Below are 6,244 nucleotides of genomic sequence, written 5' to 3'. Positions count from 1 at the left end.
TAGAATGTTCAATTATGGCCATTGGAAAGGTTTGGGAATTGGAAATGTTAGAAAGCTCTCTATTTTCTCAGCTTGTTAGAATTGCTTTGATTATATAAGGTGTATGATGAAAGCCATAGGGTCCTTTTATTTTTAATTTTTTTAAAGGGTAAAATACAAAAAAGCCCTATGTGATTAAGTTAATCTATGATAAAGCCCCTTATGATTTCAAATCATACATTTCAACCTCTCATGATTTGAACTGATTTGAAATAACAATGGAAATCGTCAAAACTAACGGAGGGGAACGAAATGACACAATTATCCTAATATATATAAGCAATAAACAGTTGGTGGGATAAAATCCAAACCCAACGAAATAACAGTTGGTGAGATAAAACCCAATTGTTAATTCATATGATTTTCGTAGGTTTTTTAAATTAGTTCAAACCAAGAGATACCGGAGTGTATGTTTTAAAATTAGAGGGGGTTTTCTGTATGTTCGCTTAATCTCAAGGGACTTTTCTATATTTTGCCCTTTTTTTAAATTAAGTCGGGGGTTTCAAACTTGAGATATCACTAAAAGTCCTTGTTAGTTTAATGTAGATTCTGTTGACTATAGTGTTTTCTATTTGAATAACCTAGCAGACTTAGATCGTAATGCAAGTCAATAAAATTTCTGTTTTTTAACCCAAAGAAAAGTGGACTCATTCTGACTATTCTTCTTCAATCAATTTAAAAAAGGGTTAAATGCTAAAAACCCCCCACAAACTATATATTCATATGTTTGCAGTTACCTCCTAAACTATACTAATAAGCATTTCGCCCCCTTGAATGATATGTTTGGACAATTATTTCTTGTTGAATTCCACTCCTGCAATAGATATTTTAATCCCTCTTTCAACGTTGATCTTAAGACAAAGCACCTAATAAGCCCAGAAGGCTGTGGAAGTAGTTTTTTTTAGAAAGTTCCGTTAGAATGATATCTTCAAGATTGGAAATTGCTTGGTCAGTGGAAGCCCGCAATAGACGACTTAGCCATACAAGGACAATAAAACATGAAAAAATATTACTTTTCTTGTTTATTTCGAATCCAATAAAGATTGAATGATGTAACGTTTCTTTGATGAATTGAAAACCGCCAAATTACATTTTTGCTGGATAAATTAGGTTTGATTGTTTTTGGTTGGACAAAGACAAAATGTCCAGCTAGCGGACTATCGTGCCAAGCTCTGTTTTCATCTCCAAAGAGCATGTTCATCACTTTAATTGCCTGTTTGTTTTCTAAAAATCCCATTTCTCAAAATTTTGATATTTATCAGCTTTAACTTCTAAAGATAGAGGCAGAGCCAGGATCTTTGTTTAGGTGTACAATAATATTAGTTTAAACTTACAATGTATTGATTTGTAGATTTTTAAAACACTATCTATTCATTATACAAGCACCTAAATGTTGTTCAATAACCAACGTTATAGCTCATGATTTGTCGTTTGCCAGGTTATTCTAATGGTATAAAATGGTATAGCAATTAAAATTAAGCATTAGAATACAATATTAAATAACTATTACGTTCACTTGTAATTCACGTAATTGAACATTAAAAAATTTTCAATATTAAGTAAATAACTTATGTAAGAAAGGAAAAAGATAACATCCTATTATATATTTTAGTTCAATGTTTCATTGTGTAAATATTGAGGGTAGTTGTAAAAAATTTTACTAATACTTTTGGAGGACAATCTTAGGGTTAGAAGGATTACAATCAAAATTCTGTATTTACAATCCCCGGCAACGGCGCCAAAGATTGACAGGGTGTCGAGCCTATGCAATAATAAATACTTGCTCAAATAAAATACAAATTCTGTATATAGCGGTAAGCAGGGTCGAATCTACAGGGACTGGGCATAATTTAATTTCTTCTCAAGTTCCAGATATGGGGGGTTTTTGAAAATGAGAGTAACTAAATTACTTGGAATAAATTAAAATAAAATAAAATAACTACAACTCAAATAACTAATTATCACAATAAAAATAATAATGGACGAACTCTAGCCAAGAGACAACTTCGGAGATGGTTCACTTAATTCGATCACAGATGCAAGGATTATTCCAGTTACTATCTGATAAATTAGTTATAGTTGTCATACACGCGATAAACAACCAACTCTTCCTCAATTTGTCGATAGCCAAGGTACGACCGTTGACTATTTTTTTAATCAGGAAACAACCCTAGGTACGACCATAGAAGTTCAATTCCCTAATTGCATGAAAATTAGAAGAGCCCAATTCTAACCAATCAACACGCTACGAGGGTCTCTTTAAGTTAGCCTGTCTATCTCCCTGACACAAACCCAATCATGCCAGTTGCCACCAGTTTAGAATAATTAAACAATTACGAATTTAACTACCCTAATTGGCTTCAGGTTATTGAATTAATCTAGAATTCGTGTCCTGGATAATCGAATAATAAAACAACCATATGAACATAAAGCAGAAGATAGACGGATACCAGTGACTAATGGAAATAAATAAAAACTAATTCGATCTCACAAATTTAGTAGAACCAAGTCCTCCGTTGTTCCTCGACTAGACGAAGGGATTTAATTCATCTTCATCGAGGAAATCCCATGCAAAAGTGCAGAAGTAATTATTGAAAACAAGCTATGTCTTCGTCGTCCCCCGAAGAAACGGAAAAAGGGCAAATAAATAAACGAAAGAATTGGACGAAACCAAAAGAACGAAGTTCCCTATTCTAAAACAATTGCCTAACTTTTCTCCGTGGTCCCGCCGGATAAGGAACAAGCACTGCCAAAGCTCCCTACGCTTCTTTCCTTCCAAAGCTAAAAATGACTCAATGCTTTCCCGTGGTCCCCCACGAATTGGGAGTCCAGGTACAAAGAGGAAACTTTGCCAGATTCCTTGTATTTCCTTTTTCTCTTGGTAGCAGGACTCCTAGTCAGCCAAAAGGGAGATGGGAATCCGTTTCTTCTCAGCAACGTGGGCTAGGCTTGTGAAGTGTTTAGAAGTCTTCCATTTTATTCCAGAGAGTCCCTCTTTTTTGTACTTTTCTGCTCCACTCCCTGAAATTGGATCCAAATACCAAATATAAGTAAATATTACTAATTAAAACAATATTTGGCAAGGACAAAGGGGAAATTGATAATAAAATTACTAACAATTAACACCCTATCAATTCCCCTCACACCTGAATCATGCTTGCCCTCAAGCATGAGAATAGCAATTGAACACCAAAATTTGACAATGGCTATTGCTCCAACTACCGTATTGCCAAGATACCAAGAAAAACATATATCAAGCATCACAGGTTAAGATCCAAGAAAAATCACCCTGATTAGCTTCCTAACCACTAACTCCTCCAATTTAAAGCAAACTAATCTAAGAAAAAGGAATGGTTGCTCACATTTATTAGCAAATGGTCCAACTATTAACCAAAATCTCGACATTAAGATCACAAACCGGCAAGCTGACTTATTCACATATTAACACAATCTTTATTTTATTTTATTTTTATTTTTGTTTTTTTTTGTTTTTTTTGAGTAACAAAAGACTTAGTCTATAGCCCTTAGAGTCTTTTGACGCGAACTTCAACATTTGCTAGATGGAGGAGCCCGGTTACTCAGCTCCAATTACTACGGGACCACGCACTCATAGCAACTACTACCTTTTGACGCGAAAATCAACACTTTAGGTGAAGATCCCGGGTTATTCAGTAGTAACCACTAGCGGAGTACAGTCAACTCTTATTTGCAACCATATAGCACGATATCTAAAAGCAACACAAGAATAACAGCAGCCAGCCTCAAATTTCCAGACATGGAGAACTAAAATTAATAACTGGACCAATTCACATGAAAAATGCCAACAATCATTCCCTTTGCTTAGAAAAATTAACCAAAAATTGGAAAAGTTAAGCAATTATTGATATTCACCAAAGAGATGTTCGTGAACTCAACCACATTAACTTAATACCCTTTTATTAATAAAACTTGGCAATAGCAGAATTAGAGGCAACAATCCAGCATCAAAACTTGGTAGTTATAGAAGAGCTGACCACCAGAAAAAAGAAAAGAAAATAAACGAAAAATGGACAAAAACAAACTAAAAAAAAATAAAGAAAAACAAAAAACTCTAGAAACTAAAAACAAAATTACTAGCACCACAATGATTCCCCCCACACCTAATTCACGCATTGCCCTCAATGTGATAATGTAAAAGTAGAAGGAAGGAGAGGGGCAACGGTACTTCCCTGAAGTCATCAAAACAGGGGCAGTTCAGGTGGAAATTGTGGATCAAGACCTGCATAGTGACGTCAATGTGGGTCATCCGAGTCTCTAGTCTCTCAACTCGCATCTGGAGCTGGTGCCATTCGTGGCTTCACCATGAACTCTAAATATCACTCTAAGCAACAAGAGACTACAATTGCCAACAAATAATGGAAGCCGAAAATTCAAAGCAATAACAATTTTTAAAGCCATCCCAATGAGCAAAATGCACAATTCAATCTCCCACAGATTAAACCAGACCCCAACACTTATAGCAAATGCAATCAATAAGTACTTATGGACCCCATGTAGTCAAATTCAGAATTAATGCAGTCCAAAAGTGCAACAACTGCTCCAAAGATGTAGGACTTGAATTTAAGAGGTAGAGTACCCCAAGTAGGTCAATTAGGCACCATCGATCAGCAATAAGCAAAGGAAGGGACACAGTAGCCTTCCAATTCAACAAACAGACGCAGAAAGTACCCCACCATACCAGAGCACAGCTCCCAACAATGCATCAAAACAGCAGGTCGAACAAACTAGGAGCTGTGCTAGTGTCTTAATAAATCAACAACTCTCAGCAAATAGACACAATTCTACCCAAAATCGCAACAACTACCACCAATTGGACAGTTGATTGCACACTCAATCCAATCAAAAGTTCTAGCAACAGCATATCAGAATTGGAGCAACAACTTAATCACAAGAACTTGAATTTTCAAACAAGCAAGCATCTCCAAATGTAAGCAACAATTATAGTCAAAAGACCCCACCAGTACCACTGGTGGGCACACAAGGAAGAATTAAATCAAATATGATCGATCGATGGCAAGAGCGCCCAAATTCAATCAACAACAAGTAATCCAGACAAACAAAAGCAAAAGAGAATCACAAGAAAAGGGGCCAGATATCGATCAAACAAAAGCCATTGCCCACCGTGAATAGAAAAACACTAAAAAGCAAAAGGTACTGGTAAACCACAGAGGGAAGAAGGGACCGGACACCGTTGGTGGCAGCGGGACTGAGCGCTTAGGGCAGCACGGCAGCGTTTAGGGCAGGCCGTGGGAGGAAGGAAAAGTCGTGCGATGAAGCAAGAGGTTGCTGCAGAGGTGGGAGCGAGCTGGGAGGTCGCGGCGCGCAGCTGGTCAGCGGCGTGCAGCTGTGCGAGGCGCGGGAGCTAGCGGTGACGTGTGCTGGTCAGCTAAGGAGGAGATGGGCGGCGCTCGACTGTCGCGTGGCTGCGACTTCTGCCTAGAGCTACTGGCGGCGCGCGAGCTTTGTGGATGGACGCGAGGGGATCTGGGGTGGTCGAGCGCAGGTGGAGTGAGGTGGAGCGGCGTGTGGCTTGGGTCTCGGTCGAAGAAGAAAAGAAAAGAAGAGAAGAAAGAAAGGAAGGAAAGGAAGAAGAAGAGGAAGAAAAGGGAAAGAAAGGAAAGAAAGGAAGAGAAAAGAAAAAAGAGAATAAAATATTTTTGGGGGGTTTTTTTTTCCAAAATTTTTTTTTTTCGAATTTAAATTTTCAAAATCTGAATTTTTGAAGAAAAAGAAAAAAAAAGAAGAAGAAAAAAAATGTTTTTTTTTCTTTTTTGAATTTTTTTTTTCAATGTGAATTTTTAAATTAAAAATTTTTTTTGAATTCATTTTTGGGTCGTCAAACATCGCGTGGGCATGCCAAAATTGTAAAACGTCCACTGACCATGAGACTTGAATTGAGACGCTTAACGCGTGCCCTCCTCGCGTGGGCACGCCAAGATTACCTATTCTGGTCATAGTGAGGAAACATCAAGAGTGATTAGTACCCAAGTGAGAAACGACATATTTAAGAAATTGAACACAAAAATAACAAAATCAACAATTGGGTTGCCTCCCAAAAAGCGCATTTCTTTAATGTCTTTGGCTAGACATGCTATGCTTGTTCACGGAGGATAAAATCTTGTAACTCGCTTCAATGCTTCATCTTCAATGTGATCCTGGTAACCCT

The sequence above is a fragment of the Coffea eugenioides genome, chromosome 6 (assembly GCF_003713205.1).
Source record: "Coffea eugenioides isolate CCC68of chromosome 6, Ceug_1.0, whole genome shotgun sequence".
In the NCBI taxonomy this organism is placed as follows: Eukaryota; Viridiplantae; Streptophyta; class Magnoliopsida; order Gentianales; family Rubiaceae; genus Coffea; species Coffea eugenioides.
Note: the sequence above shows the minus strand (reverse complement) of the source record.